This window comes from Bombus pyrosoma, linkage group LG6, assembly GCF_014825855.1.
Source record: "Bombus pyrosoma isolate SC7728 linkage group LG6, ASM1482585v1, whole genome shotgun sequence".
Lineage (NCBI taxonomy): Eukaryota > Metazoa > Arthropoda > Insecta > Hymenoptera > Apidae > Bombus > Bombus pyrosoma.
Genome location: NC_057775.1, coordinates 11813980 through 11836721, shown reverse-complemented (window position 1 = coordinate 11836721; position 22742 = coordinate 11813980). Strand labels below are relative to the sequence as shown.

Genomic DNA, 22742 nt, shown 5'->3' with positions numbered 1-22742 from the left:
TATTCTTTTTTATATAAGAATTAGACAATTTTTAAACAAAGTAAAAGCTTACCAATCACTTGCTATTCCTGAATATTTCTTCCAAAACGTGTAACTGAATTCGATCATATTATAAATTAAAAGATTCCTCTTACTACCGTTGAGAAATAAAGGAGAATAACGTACCACATCTAAATATTAACGCTACTAATTTATACCATATTTATATAGGTTAATACCTCGAAAATTTGCCAAACTATTATAGTAAAATTCAAAACTCGCAAACTAACCCTTAAATTTCCTCAAAATTCGCTGGAATTACCCACTTTTTCTTCAAACTACAACCGCCGAAGTTCCACCGCGGAAATTTGACTAATTAACTGTAATACGAAACGCTTAATTTTGATCGAACGTTCAGTTGAAATTTACTAACGGTCGAATTCGAATTCGCAAAGTGTTCTCGGTCTCGTGTCCGCCCGCCGTTTCGTTTTCTCTAGCCACAGTGAAAATCGGCGGCTCGTATTACGCTAAACATTCCGGCCGTAAGTATCGGATTTAGCTCGTTGAAGATGAAAGGGCTGCTCACGTTTGGCTAATTGCTTCCTAATGGCTGCAAATATTACCTCTCGCTCTCCCATCCCTTTGTCGGTTTGTCTGACTAACACTCGGGCTTCTACGTTGCGCCATTTCACCAACGCTCGATGCCTCGGCTAACAGCTTAATGGCGGTATTATGTTGTTGTACACTAGACGAACCGACTGATCAACAATCGCGTGTTACGTTCGTGCGTGTTTTTGCAACGTCGCGAAACCAATCTCTCGCTAATGCGTCATTGTTTCGCATCGTAATGTGATACTTTTTTTCGTGTTTCGTGTGAGAAAGATAAGATTCCTCGAGACAGGAGTTCTCAATGCTTCTAAACAAAATCCTGAACGTGAGAATTTAGCAATGACATGTAATCAAGTTTTCAAGGAATTCAAAAGGAGACAATGAAACCGATGCAGAAATAAAACACACAATTCCGACAAGTTTATTCCTTTCAACGGGTACGCATATAACTAGAAAATTATGTCGCTCCACGAATATAACTTCCATTTAATTAAACCACTAGCATTACCGGACCTATTAATTTCCGACTGATATGATATAATACGTTTGTTCCATCGAATCTATTACCGAAAGAAAAAAAAAAAAAGAAAAAGAAGAAGTATCCAGAAGATTTATCCAGCAAAACGTCACGGCGAAATACTCGATTAGTCACAGAGTCAGGAGAGAGATATGGTCACACGGGGCAATGAATTTAACCACGATTTTTACGAGTAGCCGGTGCACGTCGGTGGGAAGCTCGTTCGGGGAAAAGTCGGAAGCGACAGAACGAAACTTAATAAATTAATAGCGTAAACATCGGGGTCGGTCTGTTTCGACGTTTCGCCCCAGCCATACGTCACACGGTGCAACGCGCGCGCACGTGTGCACACACACGTGCTGCAACAGGATACAATAGCGTTGTCTAGCGGTGAGAAAGAGAGGAAAAGCCATAGAGAATGGCGGGTCCCGTGGAAAACGTCCAAGTGTATAAACCGCTGTCCCGCGTGATATATTTACTTAATAAACGTTCCGAACGGCAGGAAAATTTAAATTAAATTTATTCAGCGAAAAGAGCGCGGAGGCGCGAGAACGGCCGCGGCATTGTTTGCGAGTGGACCAAACACGCCGAGTGGGCAGCGGTGTCACAGAGAGGAAATTGAGGGACAAGAATATAGGAACACAAAGAGGGGCAGGGGGGTGCGGAGGTAGACGAATATATATACACATATATAGATATGTATGGTAGTGAAAAAAGAGATGAACAGATAGAGAAAAAGAATAGAAGTTAGAACGAATAACGAGAGAGACAGTAGAGAGGAAAATAACTGGTAAAGGACAAACTGTTATAATGAAGTGAAAAGCTCGAGAGAGAGAGAGAGAGAGAGAGAGAGAGAGAGAGAGAGAGAGAGAGAGAGAGAGAGTAGCGGCGCGTGTGAGTGATTACGCGAGAGAGGAAGCTAGATATGGGAGGGGGAACGTGAAAATATGCCGTCAGCGCGCTTTTCGTGCGACGAAAATGTGTCAAATTCGCGTTCGTGCGTGTGAGCATGCTTCTGGTTGAAAAAGAAAAGAAAATCGCGATAATAGTAGTCATAGTCGCGTCAGAAATAGAGAAATAGGAAGAGAAACACAGAAACGCGGAGATAGGAGAAAATAAAATTACGCGTCACGGTGTTCCGTTTGAACGTGGCGCGTTTCATTGTTCGCGAATTGTTCGGAATTTTCTTGGTGAGCGTTGATTGTGCGCGAATCGGCCACACGTTGGCGCCACCGGATTGTCGTCAACCCTTTTTCGCGTGTCGGCACTTGTGGATTCTCGTGTGATGGCCGTGAGTCGTGTTTAAACGTGGTTGAACGTCTCTGCTCTTTGCAAACTTCTGCTTCGCTATTGTTTCTCCGCGGCGATTTAATTGTGCCTTTAATTCACGCAGCTCCAACGAAGCCAACTTGATTAACTGTAGAACAATTTTTTTACAAATGATAATTCGTTCGGGGTCTAATGACGCTATGAACTTGAAGCTTTGAATGGCTTTGAAATTTAATATTATTTGATACGGTTAATATTGTCAAATGAATTACATGTAACTTTTATTTTATTTCTATACTAAACTTTTAATGAAAATTGAAATCGAATTTCACGAAGTATTTACAACAAAAATCAGATTTTTGTTTTCCCATTTCATATAGTCAATTATACATTGATTATATATTAAACCATTATTGTTTTGAGAAAGTGAATAAATATTTTTTTAGTACAATATTTCCCAAAAGGCCGCAATTCTTTAACATTCTTGAATTAGATCTCATGGTTGCCTTATATTCTACTAGCCAGCTTCCACGGCAATCTTCTTTCACTGTGGAACATTATATTGGTAGCATTTCAGAGATCCACCACAAACAGCCTTTTCCGCGATTGTTTCACGAGCGCGCATCAATTTTCGCGTCTTGCAAAGGGAAAGGGAGACTGCGGTGGAAATAGGACGTAGTGGTAATCGATAGTCAACACGGATATAACGCGGCGCGTCCGCGTACCTCGGTGTGTCTACACTTGTCCTCCTTCCGACTCTCTTCATGCTGAAAGCATCTGGCGGATAGTGGACACTCTACTTAGCGGAGAAGATGGACCACCGAGGAAAGTAAAACGTGGCTCGCCAAGACGCGGGGATCCTCGAGTGTGTACCTATCGGCCCTTTTACATACATTTCAATCTGAATACAACTCCGTCCACTCGCGTTAGAAAAGAGTGGAGTGCTTTCAAGGAAAGTAGCGATGACCGGGCATACGGGCGACCAGCTAGAAAATCACGATCGCCTGCTAACTTGAAAAATTGCTTCGTCGTGCTCGAAACACTTTGAAATCGCTTTAAAGAGATAGCGTCGATCGACTTCTATTGCCTTCGAATTAGGTTCGTTGAGGTGGATGATGTTATTCGTTGCGTAATTCAATTCAGAAATTATACGGTGCAGGATAATTTAATGCGACGAAAATGATCGTTATATTTGAAGTTTAAATCGGTGTTTCGAAATCCAACGGTTCTGAAGCTTTTAATAAAGTTCCTCGAATTTTATGAGCGTTTTTTATCCAGCGGTTTTACATACCCAGTGATAAAAATAATCGCTGGCGTAAATGTGACAGGACTCGGATGTAGGATGGACAGGTGATTTCAGCGCTTTACTTATAATACTTTGAACGTAATAAAAGTTATAATTAATTAAGCCAAGTTAGAAAGAAAAGATTCATGTTGCTTGACTATTAATTTTATTTAGATTTATAGAGTTCGTTATTAATAAGGATTACCTTTGTTTATGATTATTTTGAAGAATATCGAACATTTTTCAAACGAGAGATCCATTCTGTCCAACTTCCATTATTTTATTTATTTTCAAAAACAAATAATGTTGATATAATATCGTGTAACTAATGGTCGCTGTAAAAAAGATTTAAGTTGCAAATTTAAATTGGAAGGTATACGAAACTCTTATTATAATTTATAATACTTAAAAAGTAGAGATTCACTGTGCGTCGTAAATAACAATTCGTGTAACTGCTGGCAAAAGATTTATATTTGAACAAACAGAGGAATTATTGTAAATAAGGATAAGCATAATGCTTGTCGCAATAAAAGTTCATGCAACAGCTAAAAAAGCAATAAAGATCGGATAAAACGGTTGGATCACTTACATTGCCAAAAACAAACCGAAAGCCTCGTATCGTTTGCTGCTCGATATTGCGCGCAAATTTTTTGAATTATTAGCCTCTGCATTCGGCTCGTTGTGTCCCCGTTCGCCGCGGCAATCGGTGAAATTCTATTTGCTGCATGGAACACGGTAAAATGCGTTTTATTGCCGGCCAGTTGAAAATTCTGCTCCATCAAGCCTCCATGCGGCACAATTACTGCTACTTTATTTGTAATATTTGGAAACTACATGCCCAAAAAATATTCGCCCGTCGCTTCATGGTCTCGTGTTTTCCCACTTTTATATGCCCCATCCATGTAATTCTGTCATTCCAAGTCTGTTGACATAAAAGTTATCGAAACAAATGTAAACGTAAACGCTTGTTGATCATTTGAGTTTTAATTCGTTGATGAAATAAATATTATGGAAAGAAAATATCTTTATACAAATTTCAGATATACTATGCACAAAATCATTTCACGATAATTAAGTAACACACTTTTTGGTATATATCCTCTATTAGAGATTTTCAATATTTCGCAATAAATGGTACACAGGGTGTTTCGTATAGCTATATGTAATTGTAATCTTTTTATTTGGACGTGGATAGTATTTGAATTTTTTCCAAATAGAACTACGCGTTTCTCTCAACGCATTATTTAATTCCGTACTTCGAAAGCTGTTTTTAATTTATTTTAGCAACTTAAAATTATTTTATTTCGCCTTATATAATTACTTTTTGTCTTCAACATTGTTTTCTGTAGCTTCGATCCTTTAGTGTCTGAGACACTAGACACTTTAACTACGATAATTAATTTAATTAAGTTCGCTTGTTCTGTATAACTCATTAAATACACGTTAAATCGCACTCGTACTACAGAGGTTAACAATAAGATGAACAATAATTCGCTAAATTCATTTTCTAATATAGATCCTCGATATACTGCAATAAATAGTTTTCTGAATGTCATCGATATCGACAACATTCCTCTATATCTCACGCTTAATTACCTCTTAAATTCTGCATCGACAGCATGCCGTATTCATTACAAGCTCCTCGATTAAATTCTTCCCAGGTTTGTGCCACCGTTTACCCTGCTCCTCTGTGATTTTCTGCTGGCCACATTCCGCTCCTGATCTGATTCCATTCCTTCCTCCACGAGATGAACAACGAATAGTTCTTCTATCGACGAGGGATGAGTGATATTAGTTTGCAATGATGCGTCCTTCTGTTTTTTAAAAGAATGTGTTATAAAATTGGCGAATGTTTCCAATGCGGTAAAAAAAAATTATTATGTAAGATACGATTACTTTATTTCAAAGACAGGCTATTTTTATTCGGCGAATTAATTCGCTTTACAAAATTCTTTTATCAAATTGTTACACCATAGAACGATATTACAAAACTATAAATTCATTGCATTTAACATACTGCCAGGTGAGAAAAATTCTTATTTTTATCAAACAGAAGATTTTCACCACACTCAGGTTCCTATCACGAGATCTCTCGATCGAATATCCATCGATACCACAAACGCAATCTTCAACACCCATTTACACGTATCAGTTAGCCTGCTAACTCGCTCAAGTAGCAAACATAAAAACTAGTAATTTCAATGGAGAAAAGCGAAACAGCCCAAGAGCGACGAAGTAACGCAGATGCAACGTATTGCCCTAGAATCAATGCGGCAGTTTCAAGATTGGCAATTTGTTATGGTTCGTAAAGCGACGCGAGTCGGTCGTTTTCCTCGCTGCACGGTTCGAGGGTCCTCGGCGTGCACGTGACCAACGTATTTTCGCCTGAATCGTTTCCTCACGGGCCAGGCGCTGTCGACTAAACACGAAGGCAAGGTCCAACCGTATCCTATCGGTGAAAGGAGAATTTACAGCAACGGCCGTTCCCTTTCTCGGTTGCACGGGGGCTAAATAGTAACGAATAGCGGGAAGAAACACTTCCGTCGTTATCGTGCGTGTGAGCGCGGTTCCGTTAAGTCGTAAACAGCTCGCAAATAATCAGCCGAAATGGAAATTATTGCGGGCAATGCTGTGCACCGAGGGCCAACAGCACCTTACACACCCGACCCTTCTTCCGGGAAAACTTTTCGTATAACGCCGCGGCGACTCGTGCCTCGAGCCGAAATTATGCGCTTGTTCCAGCGGACGGATAAAGGGAAACTTCCACGGGGAAAACACGCGCCGCCAAGCAACTGGATACGCTCCCGTATGAGGTTGATTTTTCGGAAGGAACTTTGTTAATTCACTTTCTCGTTCTTCTACGCGCTCGTTTCTTGATCTTGTTCGATTGCGAAGTTTCCCTCGTGGCTCGCGTGTATCTACGGTTTTTAGGGCGTTCGGTGGTGTATTATGCGACGATGTAACGAAGATTTTTCGACGTGTTCTCTGTACATTTTATGGGGAGCTTTGTATCGTGTCTGAGATCAGTTGATTCGTTTAGAAATTACACGATAATGCTTGGAAAAGTTTCATGGTATTGCTATGAAGACTTTGACGTAAAATTGGAATGAGGTATCATAAATAATAACAAGAAATGTTTTAACAATAGAAGCACACGATTGGTTTAGAAATAACGTAGCAGCATTAAAATCGATTTGAGATGACATTTTCGAAGAGAAAGACGTATCTGTGCAAGTCAACCATTTTTCTGGGAACCGTGCTAAAAATGAAAAGTCTGTGCAAGGCCTGCAAAATGTCAAATATTGAGAACCATCATTCGCGATATCCACTTTTGCCCCAATTCCATCGCTTAGCTCTAAAAAATCAGCCGAATTGTTTCAATTATCGTGTTCCCCACGACGAACTGATCCATTCGCTGAATGTTGTTCTCTCCGCTTTGAGCTCGATACTGTTAAAATTAGCTGAAGGATTCCCGAAGCAACCCAGTTACCGATGGTATTCGAGAGGATGAGTACGCTCACTTCCATTCGCACGAGAGTTGTAAATTCCGTACCTACAAGGAATACCCGTGATGAAGTGTCTTGGATAGAAACAGTTGATACAAACAGCGCACAACCCAATGATCGACACACTCGTATATGTTATGTACAAGATGCCCCTGGAGGAATCTGACACATTTCTCTGACATATTTGACAGATCCTTATACTTTAAATTCATGCATACCGTTAGCTTATTTCTTCAAATTGTATAATTGTCGAACTGCCTATCTATTAATCGTTTTGATAAATGGGGTTGTAATTTAACTTTTAATCAAACTTACTTTACTCTAACCGAACCTGTTAACTACTATAATTAAATAGAAACTTAACTATTATACTCATTTCATTTCAATTTCTATAGAGAATCTTTGAAGAACTTCGTTTGTAAATGGAATTTCATTATACCATATATAAAATTTTCAAACATTTTTAGAACTTAATGACATTCTCTGATTATAATGGAAAAAAGGATGGAGTAAAGACGACAATCAATTTTTTTTTTAATCTAAATCTAAATCTAAATCTAAATTTTTGCAGTCTCTGCATCTTACATTTTAATGTAATTAAATTTTTGTATATTCTCCTAGTTCAATTAAAATATCTTTAGTTGATGAAGAATGAATACATAAACGTAAAAATGAGGAAATAAGTTCCATTCTTTGCCAAAGGCACATTTTGCAGAGGAATGAGATAAATTAGAAGAATTCGCGACCTCTGTGACCCAGAACGATCGAGTACATATATGCATAAGAAATTCGTCAATTTTCCATCAAGACACCAGGTACACGTTACCGACCCGTTCTATTTCGAGGGAAGACTAGGTACCAAAGATCGATGTTCCAAATTGATGCGATTGTTGAATATTTCCCGTGTACTTTTCATCTGATCAAGCCTCGGCGTCCAGGTTATGTATTAGTTATCATACACTCAGACATTCACCCTCTCTCGAGGACTTGAGGCGCGTGCAACCCTCCGCGTATGGCCGGACTCTTATGTAAACATTTGCATTCCTAACCTAGGTGGCGATTTCTCCTATGTAATGCATCCGATCAATCGATTTAATCTCGATCTCTGACCGCAATGTGCATTTTGATGTTCCAAGAGCGTGTCAGATCCCTTTCACGAGTATTTGACCATCCCCTGTGTTGACTCATGGTTCCTCATTTACTTTGTTGTTCGAGGAGATGTTGTATGAAAGTGAGTCATTATTGCAATGGCTTTTATAAATATTATATTCCGGAAATAAAATTAAAAATTGTAGCTTGAAGAAAATTTGTCTTGTCGGTTGGAATATCTAACAGGTGTAAATTAATCTTAGGTCATCTTTCTTTTCGTTTAATTTGTCTCTTGTGATTTACTTTCCTTTTTTTTCTTGGTCGTGAAGTTGCAACGAAGTGAAGGAAAAGAGGAAAGACGGAAGAATAGAGGAAGGGGAAAAATATACGCTTCATCTGACACCTTCTAGTGGAATTGGCGCCTCGGAGGACATATTTGTATGAAAGGCATGATTAGGTCGAAATTTGTGAGAATTTTATGTTGATGCGAACTTCCCTAGTAACTAATGAGTGAAAAGAGAGGGAGGAAAAGAAAATGGGAACCCTAGGAGAAACGTGACAGTGTCATAGTACATATAAAGAAAAAAATATTACTTTCAGACACATCAATAACTTTTAAATTAACAATTTTAATTCTACCATACGTAACTAGTTCGAAATCCAAGATAACGATGTATGCTACATTATATTACAGGAAAATAATTTTATATGTCAATCTGAAATTCAATCTTCCCGTAATCGCAACTTAATACGTTCTTCCACGAATCCGAAGTCTCATTTCCACGAAGACACCGAACCGGAGACAAAACCAACCGTATCACCAACCGTATCATAAACTGGATTCAATTCAATATTCTTGACCCGGCGTTCACGGAAAAACCTTTCATCCTGAGCGCAAACGTCAACAAAAACGTCTCCGTTATTTTTCCCTCGAATTTATCGCAGAAAAATTTTCAGCGTGTTGACTCCGGGCCAGGCATTCGTCGGAATTCGTTGATTTTATTTCCTACCGTTGGCGAATTACAAAGGTAAATATTAATCGTACGCGTAAACATTAGCCGTACAATCGATAACAGCGTTCGTCGACAACAGCGACGGCCACAATACTGTATATGCGCGCACTTACTCGTTATGCCTTCAATGAAAATATTTTAACGCAAAATCAACGTAGAAGCAGAAGTGAAAAAAACAAGATTTCGATTCCCTGCCACGTCGAAATTCGTCAGGAGCGGTTTGTTTCACCGAATTCCCTTCTTTTTCTCCTCTTTTTCGTAAGTCCACGGGATCAACCATTCCACATATAGACGGGTATACACGTACGTACGCGAGGAGAATCGCGAGCTTTTCTATAGCGTAGGTATAAAATAACGCGGCCGCAAGGGTATCCAGAATTAATAGAGCAGGAGAGGGAAAAACCTTCAAAACCTTCGGGAACCCTGGATATCGAAAGGAAATTAAAACCGCAGTCAGCGGACTTCCAGCTCGCCCTTCTCTCACCCTTTCCCCCTTTGCGGCCACTCTTCCGCACACAAAAGTCACCCAATCGTCCGGATTTCTGGCTTCTTTTTTTCGATAAATTGGCGGGATGCTCGAGTAAAATTAGTTTATTCGAGCGTAACGTCATACGCATCTCTTTTCCCGTTTGTTCGCTCGCTCGATGAGAAACGTCGGTATTGGTTTCGTCGATTGTAGCCGATGTTACCCGCGGTCCTTCCCCTTTGCCCGCGGCCATTCTGGTCACCGAATGAAATTTAATATTTGAGACTTTCATAAAGATTAATCAACGACGGCGGCAACCGTTAACGGGCTTCGAAGATCGCCGCCCTTCATTTTCATTAAAGATCAGACGCGCGCATCCCCATTTCAATTTTCCTCTCTGTTTTGTAAGGCATCGAATCAAAATTGCCATTGCTTCTTTTGTCTTCTGAAAAATGTTAATAACATTCTATCACTTTTCATACCTGACTTAGCATTTAACCACCCTATATGAAACGAGGAAACGTTCAAAATAAGAAAAGGGACAAAATAAGGCATGGCTGGCAAACTAAAATTTATTGTTTTTTATAACATTCGAGAAAAGACTCCAACGTTCGAGTTTGCACGAGGCAATCAAGATTAGTATAGAAAATTGGAGACAAAGAGAGTTGATCGAACGTAGAACGAATTAGGCATCGCTACTTAGCGATGCCGAGCTGTTGACAAATATGAGCGACAGCGTGGAGTAAAGTAAATGTTTGTAATGTATTACGGGCCGTATACCGCTCCTATTTCCGCAGTTATATAGACGCAGTTGTGTACTCGTTTCGATACGGCGGCTTCGTATTATTACAACTGCCGCCATAAAATGGAAGCGACTTCATTTTTCGAGACAACGGGAATAGACAACGGAGTGTTTTCATTACGCCCGGAAAATGAAATTGGATACGTACGCGTTTACTCAAAATTAACGTCAATATGATGATGCACTGAAAACTAAAAATATTATCTGCCAAGGACAAGATTTCTCCTGGTGGAAAACATTTATCCAACTTGCCTTGAATTAATATTTCATCCTTGTTCGGAATGTTAGTCCGAACGAGGTTATCTAAATATATCCTGTTCTTCAGATGTGAAATTTATGAATCCTGGCAAAACCCGAACGAAAATTGATATTCCCCTTTTAGAAATCCTTTCTGCGAGACTATACGGAATCAAACCGAGTTCTTAAAACTTCAAAGAATTATAAATCTTATGACCTCAGACGGATGTCGATGTTCCAACTTTGAAAATCTGTCTTCCTCTGTAAGACAAATTTGTTTGCGATACTGTTTAAGATTATTTAAAGATCAACGCCCTACATACATCATAATACATATAATTCTCTTTCTCAGCAGCATGTTAACAAAAACACGATACAACTGTGTCTATCCTTTTCAAATATCGATGATACTAAGACTGCATTAAAATCCAATTCCTGTAGTAACATTCATTATCTTACCACAAGAACTATACCTAATACCCAGTAAATGACCAATCTGCCCAACTCAATTATTTATTATACCATTACTTCTGCCCCAACTTTCCCACATACTGGCTCAATTTTCCTCGTGAGCATATCAGTTGATAGGCCTGTTTTGCGCGATTAAACGTAACCTCTCAAACAGCCCTTTCTTTGCCACAAATAGTCGAATTGACGCACGCGTCGGCATTAGAAGCGGCGACAATTTCCAAAGCGTCGCGTCGGTCAAATAATTCCCTACAATGTATTTACGTTGTCATCGTTCGACGCTGGGAAACGGCGCGGCAATCGAGCCGCAGCGGTCGGACGTCATTGTTTGCCCATTCCCTAAGGCTAACCACCATCACCCGCAATATTACAGAATTACTACATGCCCTGGCCGTTCGTCTCTCGTTCTGTCCAATATCGTGTACATTACGTACGTACATTGGCGAGCCTCGTCGCCTCCAATATTAGTTCCGACGCCGCTGCGGAAATTGCATTGATAATGCTAATTAAATTGCTTCGTTTGTCTATGCTCAGCGTCCGAAGGTCTAGCGACGCGTTTTCAACTGATTAGCCACTGCAAGCGTATATGGCAGTAAAAGAATTTGGCAATGAACTTATCTGCGACCGGGAAAACCAGGCTCTACGTCATTCGTACAGTTGGTGTATGAGATATAGTGAGAGAATGAGAGAGGAAGAGCAAAATTGGTTAAAATTTAAAGTTTGTATTGTTGAGATATATATAATTTTCTGTGCTGGACTAGGTTAAACGCGCAGTAAGAATACTTGTATGCGAGTATCAGTGTGTGGAAGTATGTGTGTGCGCGGCGTCTCGAAAACAGATGAATGTAAACAGTTCAGTCGTTAGAAGCATCTGGAAGGACAGTCGGTTAATAGTCGGGTATGGAAGAAAGCGCTGAGACGCGTGCAGGTATGTATCGATAAATATAATAGAGATCGTCCATTAAGTAAACGTATAATTATTCAAACATTAATTAAAGGTGTATATTTTGTGTTCCCATAACATTATTTCGGCTTCAAAGATCCAAAATTCTCAACATGTATATCACGATGATTATAATTGATATTTTGGAGAAGATAAAGACGCAGAACCAGGAATTCGAAAAGTTTATTAGATGAAATGTTCTTTGATATTAGTAGTAGTATGGAAGCAGTAGTATAAGAAGTGCAATGATCAGAAGGAGGAGTTTATAAACACATTACTGTTATTGTCAAGATTGAGAATATTTAGCAAAGGCGAGGATAATTATTTTTACTAAAACATACTGTTTCGTCGACCATTCGCGGAGAGACGCGATCGCGAGAAGGCACGTCAACGGGAGTCGTAAATTCCCGTTACGATTAGATAATCGACGCCACGAAATGATCGATCCCCTGATTTCTGTTACGACAATAGGGGTGGTTCAACTGAATTTACACTGAATTAACAGGTATGAAATAATGTTTTTTCCAACAACTTTATATAGAAAAATAGTTACACTGATGCGAATTTGAATGTAATTGATTGAATGTGATTGATTTAAGGTATGAGACTCGGTAATGACGTGTTGACTATTCTAACGGTGAAGAATAAGTAAGTTAAAGTGGAGATGTTGTGTTGGAGGAAAGCTAGTGATGGGTGTGTCTAAAGACGCGAGAAAGCTGATTTGTTCATGACGATTTTGGTTAGGAAAAGTGAGGGCAGCAGACTTGTTTCTGATTGGATACAAGAAGGTTGATGGACTAGGAAGGGTCTTAGCCGCCCTCGATAGATCGTTGCTAATGTAAAGTATCGCACGTGAGCAAAACGAACTTTCAGTATCTTCTTGCCATAAACAATAGCCTTTAGATATCGATTGAGTTTAAAGATATTTGTTCGGTCTGACGGATCTTCTAGAATGTCCTAAGATTTATGGTCGGTTCTTAAGACTATTGAGGGACGAGATAAGGACGTGCGGACATCTGGTTACCATCCCGCCCGCGGTGTGTGGCCTGGTCTAGGTAGGTCGAGTGTCGCTCGACGTAACACATACATTACATTGCTGTATAGGATTATTATAAGCGTAATCACATAAATATTACGATCACGGGCGTGGATTTGAAAAGACTCAGTCATATGCCTAAGCTTTTGCTACAACTGTATGAGTATCAATGAGTAGTGATGTAATTTATCTTTCGTCAGACTTGGTCTTGGCTGGCACACTGTTGATTTTGAGGTAGAGGCGAAAACCCGAGTATATATATAATTCTGGGAGACTCGAATTCGACTCGAGGGCTACACTAACTGCCCGAAGCGATCGTAAAACGTCACGACAGACGCGATACTCGGTGAAACACCAATGCTGGCTTTTAGGTTATGGAATTCTTAAGTCGAGACTGCGACGAAGCGCGATGATCGTGACCCACCTTGTCACCCAACCATTTTTGAAATATTGAAGTAGGAAGTTGCATTCTTGAACCGATATCAAACGCATCAATAGCAACAAAAGCGTTAAGAAGGAAGGGAAACGATTTTTCTTCCAACCACGCAGAAAACAATTTTTCAATGAAAATCTTTCATATTAATCAAAAACAATGTAGCTTTTTACAAGTGCCAACCAAACCACGCAATTTTATTTGAACCAGCCGATATTCACTGGAGCCTTCCCTCGCATGATGTTAGAAAATCTCTCGTATTAATCAAAGATAACTTCCGTTTTTACAAGCTCGAGCAGACTGAAAGTTTCATTTAAAGCAGACGCTAATCATTTGCGTTAATGCTTCCGTATGACTCTAATTTCTAACAGCAAGAAATGTTATTAAGCTCTTGTACTTAGCCATCAGTCAACAGCACGACTCAAAAGATAAAGAACAGGAAGACAAGAGAAGAATAGGAGAATGAGGATAATAGAAAAAAGACAACGGACGTGTATACGCGTTTCGAAGCAACTCGAATATATATTGCTGTTCTTTCGACGCGCTCGAAAACAAAGGCATCTGCTCGATGATATTCAATAAATTCAGCCGCAGAAAAACACGGTGACATCGCTCAGAGGATATTGTCGGGGCTGACCTTATTTCGAGGGAATTTCAAGCGGTAATTGTTCGTCATTGCCCCGCTTTGTGGCGGCCTCTAGGATAACGATTGAGAGAAACGAAGGCGGCGCAGCAGACTATTTATTCTCCCAACGCGAGTTGTCCCTGTTTTCCACTTTCAATCTTCCCATTCGGAATGGAACGTGTCCCCCCTTTTGAGTCGTGTACAGTCGTGGGACGACAAATCGGCTGGTCGCGACCACAGAATTTCCTCGGAAAGAAATGAAATGTCCTTGCAGATGGAAACCTGATTTTAATTTGTGTCCTTCGTGTAGGAACAGCGCAGAGTACAGAATGGGAAAATAAGAAACGAAGAGGAAGATCTCTGTATATTTCAACGGAAACAGCGTCTTGATTAAAAGCTTTCCGTCTAAAAGTTTCCCACAAAGTTTTCATTTTTCCATCTTCATACGGTTAATATCATCGTAAGAAAAAGCGACACAATTTTTTAATTAAGTAACGAGATCTTCGATCTTCCTCACTTGGGAATAAATCCAAAAACTAAACTTCAAATTACAAAATATTTGGAGAAACGTTCTTCGATTAAAACGAAATTTCACGAGTACTTAATTCATTCCACTGATCAAATGTACCACGATTCAGTCATTAGAATAGTTCGAGAATAGTCGTTTCTAATTTTCTAAATATGCCATATACCTTTTTCCAGTTTTATTTCTCTGTTTAACATTCCTTAACACATTCACTCGGACCAGCAATAATCCCCAAGAAGCCATTACTGTTATGTCAAAAATTAGTTTTTATTACCACTGGACTTCATCTGCCTGCCATAAGGTTTAGTGTTTGCCGTTGAGTCTTTTATTCTTACGATGAATTATTTAAATCGTTAAACGTCGAGGCACGCGGGAGTTCCGCGCGTGTCACTCAAAGGTACGCTCCATACCTGCGAGTAACCTCTAGTTTGAGGGTGGTCAGTTCTCATTTTTTCTACTAGTTTTCCAACCAATTAGCAGGGATGACCGCTGCTCTTACTTCTTTATCGAAAATTGTAATTGACGAATCCGCTTGTCTCGCGTGCTAGGCGCGCCCACTTCAAATTTCCATCTTTTCCACATACATCACCCATACTTCACTTGCCCTCAGCTTTGCGCACAAGACATACAGGAAAACGACACCATTCTACTCACGCTTAACATTCATCCGCACATCCAATCTTCGAAGGTATTCTTTGTGAAATATGTAGTTATATTTGAACTATAAAATCCTGTGTCAGATTCTATCTAAATATTCCTATTATCGTAATCGAAGTAGAGAATCCTGAAAAATAGGGCGATCCATGGTGTTGATACCAATGGAGACGATATTTTACGACTCTCGTTGACGAGTCACGCCACAGACGCGTCTCTCCGCGAACACAGTGGAACAGTACAAAATATGTATAAAATATTGGTCGGATTTGCATAAACACCTTCACCTTAACCATCGCGTAATTAAACGTAACGAACGATCGCTTATAATCCTCGAAAAACACGAGTTAGCGCAACGACTCTTGAGTATCGCCGTCTCTGTGCGCCACTTAATACCCCCCGCACCAATTTCAGAATTGTGCAACAATTACTACAAATTTGTACGAACTCGATGAAACGAAATATCGCGGCGGAAATTTTGGGCTGGTCTACGGAGTTTGGGTGGTACCGCTGTCGGCTAGTATTGTTAATTAACGCATGAGCCATATTGCCGCGGTATTATAAGGATTCTGGGTTACCTATTATTAGATGGCTGAGCGGACGACGGTGGACAGGGCACTTGCATACGTACGTACGCGCGTAAGTCTCAATAATCAACACTGCGAAATTGTTCTGTTTCCAATAGCAAGCGAGCATTGTAATCGAAAGTAGGCCAGCTCGGTCGCACAATGGAACACACCACGGTCACATTGTACAGATCAATTATTCGCCACTTAAACGGAATTGCGTAGGTGCCGGGCTTACAATGCGGCATTTAGGCCGCGACGCGCGTAACTCGACCGGTATGCGTGGCGAATTAGCAATAGACGTGTGAAATGTATGATTTCATAAATGAACTATAACGCGAAATTATTCTCCGCTACTCGATCGTTCTCGCCGCGTTCTCCGACGTGCTAACAGCTACTGGCCCGTGTGCGCGTGTGTTTTGATTGTTAGAGGTCATAACAACAACGTGTGTGGATAAGACATGACGTGGAAGTATGTGATAGTAAGAATAGAGAAGTAGGAAATTATATTAAAACTCGTTCATTTGGTACATTTTTCTGTGTTTTCTTTTTGTGATTATTTTCGAGATACTAAGACACATACACGTGTTTATTGCTACAATTTTCAGGATGATTTTCCTTCATGTAGCCAGCAATCTGCTACGTTGCAATATACTAAAGCTTAACAATAGCTGAATCGAGGATTCATGATAGACATTCAATCTAAAAGGACAATTTACATTCTCCAAACAGCAGGAGGGTCGCGGATGGATGTTCTAGAATCTGAAATTCATTCTAGACTTCTAAAATCCCAAAGGGGCTTTAAGAAAATGTAGAAGGAATTTCAGATACGAGATATACATACTAAAGTATTAATACTTAGAAGAAAAAGGCACGTATTCTTCGACATGCAACGAAGATCTCACAATGAGGGCGAATGACGTGTAGTCTGGATGACCCGAAGATCTAGAGGGAAATCTAGACTGGAATTGTCTATCTTCGTATCGTCTTCCAAAATATAATCGTTAGAAAGATTAACCATGGGAAGACATTGATTTTCAAAGAGTAGTTTTTACAAAATAATAATAATCGTTGAAATTTATTTTATCCAAAGAAGAATGTTCACATCATAGTACGAGCAATTATATTATAAATATAAGTGACTATTTTATTTCGAATTACATGGAATGCTAGAATGTGTATAGAACAGACGATAGATAGCATTTAGTTGAGAATTCTGTCTGATAGTCTTCGTCCATCCTATTCAAATTCGCATCACAGAACTATCCTAGCTAAATTCTCAGTCTGTCTGATAAGAGAACAGAGCGGTAAATGAGCTTCCGCTGTGATTCTACTGCCCTTATACCACTGTTCAGATAATGCGATGACCGCTAACTTCGAATGTTACGTGATAGCGCACGAACTATACCCATGATAAAATAAATGATTCTCCTGTAGATCAAGATCTAATTTCTTAAGGTTCGTATTTTGATCGTAAACTTATACTCTTGAATATGCAGTACAATAACAAGCCGAATAATTTATAAATTTTCTTGCAATTCGAAGGTGCATTTACATTTCCGTAATATTACCTTCTTTTCTATAACGTTTTCAGTGTAAATACTTTTTTAACGTTGGAACAGGCAGGATACAAAACTTTTATGGCCAATTTGATACTAAAATTCTAATAACAAGCGTAATGCTCGACCAGTTATATGGAAATGAATTATTTGCGCGCGAAGATATTTGATATTTAAATTTTGATAAATGGAAATGCGACTGGATTATTCGAAGTTTGATACGTAATACTGTATTGGGAATCGATAGGCTTTTTGCTGACGCACTGCATTTTTCTGTTTGCGCTTTTGTTCGTTTTTCTGTTTCCCTTCCTTCATTTTATACCATTACCTTGATTGAGTTGATATTTGTTGTTATAGTAAAGCGTTCCCATATTTTTCTTTTTTTCCCCTTCCCTCTTTTTTTGGTAGGAACAATTTGTTACGAAGCTTGTATTTGTAAAGTACTGTGCAAATGTTTATTTAAACGAGCCATAGAAGTAGAACATTTCTGAAAAACAATAAGGATATTACTATTTTTCATCTTTCGTGCTCTTCTCCTATTTGTTGCTTTTACATAGTTTTTAGATAGTGCAGAACAGGAAACGAAAAACGTTTTTCAAATTATCCATGATAACTTAACTTAATATTCCATTGTTGTTAATAACTTAACGTTTCATTGCGAAGATAAATACATCTTCTGGCTCAACAGTGAAACAAAGTAAAAGTCGCGAAATGTAAATGTGGATGTTAATATTTATGTATTATACAAATACTTATAATATAATCAACATCGTTAATTCAATTTCCTCTGTTTAATATTCCATTCTCATACGATTTTTTCTATCCGTTTAAACCATTTAATCTACCCGATGGTCGAAATTTAATCCATTTGATTCATCGTTCGATATCTCAAATAATCTGTACGCGGCCTCGTTCGCCAAGACGTCAACGTTAAACATCCCCACAATCACTATAGCCCATTCTCGGAACCAATTCGTGCAAGAATTTCCTCTTGATTCGCGAAAGAATGGAAGGGAAAAAAAATCGGTTGAAATATCCGATCTTTGCTCACCGGCCTTAAAACCCTCCTTGCCAAGGAACTCGACTCGAGCAAGCTAGCTTGGAAATGTGATTAATCTGCTTCATCGGTCGGTCTTATTGAAATCAATTTCGTCGAGATCCTGTGGAGAAAAAGGAACTAAGCTAGGAAACGCTTTAACCCCGGGTCCAGGATCCCTCCGACCGATTTCACGTTGAATAATAAGTAATCGAATCCTTTTAATCTAATTGCAACGATATAATAAAACAAGAGGCGGTAGAAGCGGTATTGTAACGCGGTTTAACGAATGAAATTCTAACCGGTGGTTAATGCATTTCGCTGATCGTAAAATGGTGTCGCGTTCTATTCGATTTGTCTCCCTGAATCGCGCAAAGCGGTTCGATTTAACGTTTCGCAACGTATTAAAAGTGCAAGCTCTTCGCATGCGGTTGTTATACATTTATAGCGGACAGCTGGTATTCGACTATCGATCGTAACTCGTATCAAACGTATCGATTATTTGTCTGTTATTGCCTGTTTCCTTTAAACATTTCTCGCTAATAGTGCCACAGTGTGCAGCAATCAAAATACAATTCTCTGTACAATATTAATGCGTAGAGCGTTGAGAAAATTGTGGAACATTCTGTATATGCCGATCTCGTGTCTTTTGTCTCTGTGCTGGATGCTTGCTTCGATAAAATGATGACGTTCCTGTTATACCGCCCCTATATTAAACATTCTTTCGCTCACCATTGTATCCATAAACCCGTTTACAAAGCGTTAATGCGCATTCAAATCCATGAACCATGATATCAAATTCCATCTAAACGAGGAAACTAATATACACCTCTGTCTGCACCCTTCAAAGAATTAACAAACGCCTGTAAATTCACGAACCCTACCAAATTCCACTTAAACGCAGTGAGAACCCTAGTACACATTCCCATCTAGAACCCTCCCCCTCCCCCCAAAGAATAAACCTACGCGTTTAAACACATTTCCTTCGACTGTGACGCTGAATTTCACCTAAACACAATGAGAAAACTAATACACCAGGCCAGACTACTTCTAACGATAACTCTGTCGAGCACCCAACCAAGCAATAGGAAGATAAAGCTATACAGAAGTGAAGCTGCACGGCGCTAGTTGTCTGCACTTGCCAGGGATAACACCCAAAGAATCTCGTAACTCGCGGTAAAGGGTGCGTCTTTGGTCGTCGTATATGGCCGGCATCAGTTTGGCACGCCACTTTCCCGGCCATTATCATTTTTCTCGGCAACCCGATCCGCGGCCTGGCGACGATATCCGTCGGAATAAGATATTTCTAAGGTAAAGATTATTATCCGGACTCTCATTACGCAGCCGGGCCAACGATAAAGATTACGGAAGTATCCGTGCGATAAAGTAGCGCAATTTGCCGGCCCCGTTCAACCCCCTGCAGCTGCATCATTGTTGCGCGCCAAGAGGAAGGTTCTCGAGGGTGTGAGAAAACACGGAGCAGGGGAACGTGATAGAGTAAGACGACGAGAAGGGGGTGGGGGACAAGAGCGAGAGAGGAGGAGACGGAAACGGAGGCGGCGCAGATAGTCAGCTTGATTATCCGGACTCGACCAATCTTCATCATGCAGCTGTTTTTCCCATTCTACGAGCGACTTCGCCGGAGCGTTATCTCGCTCCTTCGACCTGGAAGAAATTCGCCGGCGAACCGTGCGCGCCAAGATCGCTCCTTTTTTTCTCAAGCCTGAAATTAACTGACCTTAATAATTGCCGTTCATAAACATCGGGAATGAACGTTAACTTGCAGAACCTAGAAAGAAGAAATAGAAAATAGTCGGGCACTGGTTCCGTGCTACTATGTTATTATACTGGTATACCAGATTGATACAATACGTACGAGTATCGTTTAGTCAGGATTGGTAGTGGTTCGAGGAGAGAAATCGAGTCCAAGAACGAGACGACCATCCACTCGAAACTATTTTATCTTAATTGTCGCGGATTCTCTTGACTCAGCCCAACCTGGCTCCTTGCTTTAGCCTCGCCGTTAAGGATAAGAAGGTAGTTAGTATGAGGAGACATTAGTGGCAGCAATTGGGGCAACTAAGCATCTCCGTGCTTTCAGATTCCACGTGTTTCATCCATCCCTCTCCCTTCTCCGACGACTATACATTTGATGCCCCACTGCCTGACTATTCCACGCTACCCTCCCATGGCTCAACCATCGTCCTTCACCTCTCCGACAGAATTCTAGGCTTCACGCCGGGAATCGATATCGAAACGCTAAACGACTGACCGACTATCAGTCCTCGCTGTCCGGTTGAATCGCATTGGGTCACGTTGAATCTTCGTGTCCCGGTTACATCCTGTCGAACGTGACTTCGTTGCTTGGACAACGTGGCTGAACGTGTTCCGAGGATGTAACCTTCGATATCCGGCGAATCGTGACGAGAGAGTCGACATGCGGAGAACGCGGTGTACACGATGATCGGAGGCTTGTTGCAAATAGGGAGATCGTTGATCGGTAGATCCGGAGCGAAAGGGGAGGTGGCTGATGATGGTTCGAACAGCATGGGGCGGTTCCAATCTTTCGAGTTGGTTCAGGGGCGAGATCGATAACGTTGCTAAGTGAGAAAATAGAGATAGAAAGGTCGTGGATCGAGGAGTTTGAGGAATTTTGGGTAGGTCGGGTTGATTGGTTTCCTTCGTTGAGCCGCTGCAGGGAATTGGAGTGCTTGATGAAGTAATATTGTTTTAAAGAGCCGGAGGATTAAAATGTAAGCTTCTTTGGATGCATGGGAAAAGGATTTGGTTTGATTATAGGCGTTCTTGTATTTGCTATAGGAGGATATAGAGATTAAATTATGGTTTTTGCAGCGGGTGAAACAGTTTTGTAGATAGGAATTGCATTCTTAGAGAATTTTTTTATTGAGGTGGAGTACATATATATTTCTCTGTCTCTTTTTATATATGTACATATTTATATCGATCCTTCTGAGTATGAAATAATATTTCCAATTCAATATATTTTCAAAAAATTGAGATCACTCGAATTTTTTACTGTACACAGCACTAAATCCACAGGAATCTGGCATCGAATAGTCACCAGGTAGCTCTGAAGTCCGAACGCCCATTCGAGGAATATTCTGCAATCCCAAAGCGATGGTGGAACATCGGTCACAAGTGACAAGTGTATTTTGTCTTGATAGGTTGCTGCATGTCCCGCGGCGTTTCCTCGATCGATGCCGCGAAGCGGTTAGGAAAATATTTTTATGCCCGACGCGATTCGTCGGCATAGCAGAGGTCGGCGCAGGAACGCAGGGGAACAGGGAACAGCCCGGGAATTCTGTCACGTCCTTGTATCGCGTTAGAATTTGATGAAATGTTCGGAGGCCGCGCGTTCGTGAACGCTCCGAGCCCCGATGTATTTTGACGTGCTTTCGTTCATCGCAACGCGGGCCAACCAGAAAAATCCTGCGTCGAATGCCAACCGGTTGCAAGGCTGCAGCTCTTCATTCATCGGCCCAGGAAAAATATTAAACTTCGTCTCCGCCTCGATCGACGATTGTTATCCTATTCGCGGAACCGGCTGCAGACGTGCAAACTGGATAAAGGGATTTTTCCAGAATGTGACGGGAAATATTCGAAGCCCACTCCTCGCCGTGTTCTCTCGCGGTCGAGAGAGAGAATCGAATTGTTCGTCGGTGGTAAAGCGTTGATCGTTTTGTACAACACGGTGAAAAGGTTTGGGATTGGACATGATGAAAGATGGATTGAAATATCGTGTTGTTTTCCAAAGTATTAGAAGTTCCGAAGGAAGGTTAGTTTGTCGAAACGAACAAAACGATTAAAATATTTCTGTAATTGGTTAATTTCTATTTCCATTCGTGCAACGTGCGGATTCGATCACAATCTATAATTCTATTCGTTTGATTTATTTAGATTAAATATAAACACCATAGAGGAAAATGTAAAAGTTATGAAGCGAATGTTGTCCTTATCTCTAATGGTTCACACATGAAACAGTTTATCGGTTTGTTTAAGACACCCTACATATTTCATTACCAAATTCTTGGAATAGTAAAACATTAAATAATCTAAATATTACCACATAATGTATTGCTATAATCTTATCATAATAGTTTCCG

General features: G+C 40.2%; 1 protein-coding gene and 1 long non-coding RNA gene across 2 annotated transcripts in view; one reads left to right on the top strand and one right to left on the bottom strand.

Moving 5' to 3' along the window:
- LOC122568532 (teneurin-a) overlaps nt 1-22742 on the top strand; it is a 699158-nt gene that overhangs the window by 97082 nt on the left and 579334 nt on the right. The gene's annotated exons all lie outside the window — the stretch shown is intronic.
- LOC122568538 lies at nt 4260-16387 on the bottom strand. Its single transcript, XR_006317104.1, has 3 exons — nt 16036-16387; nt 5256-5473; nt 4260-4581 (listed from the first exon to the last, which is right to left on the bottom strand). It is a non-coding gene; the product is annotated as an uncharacterized LOC122568538 (long non-coding RNA).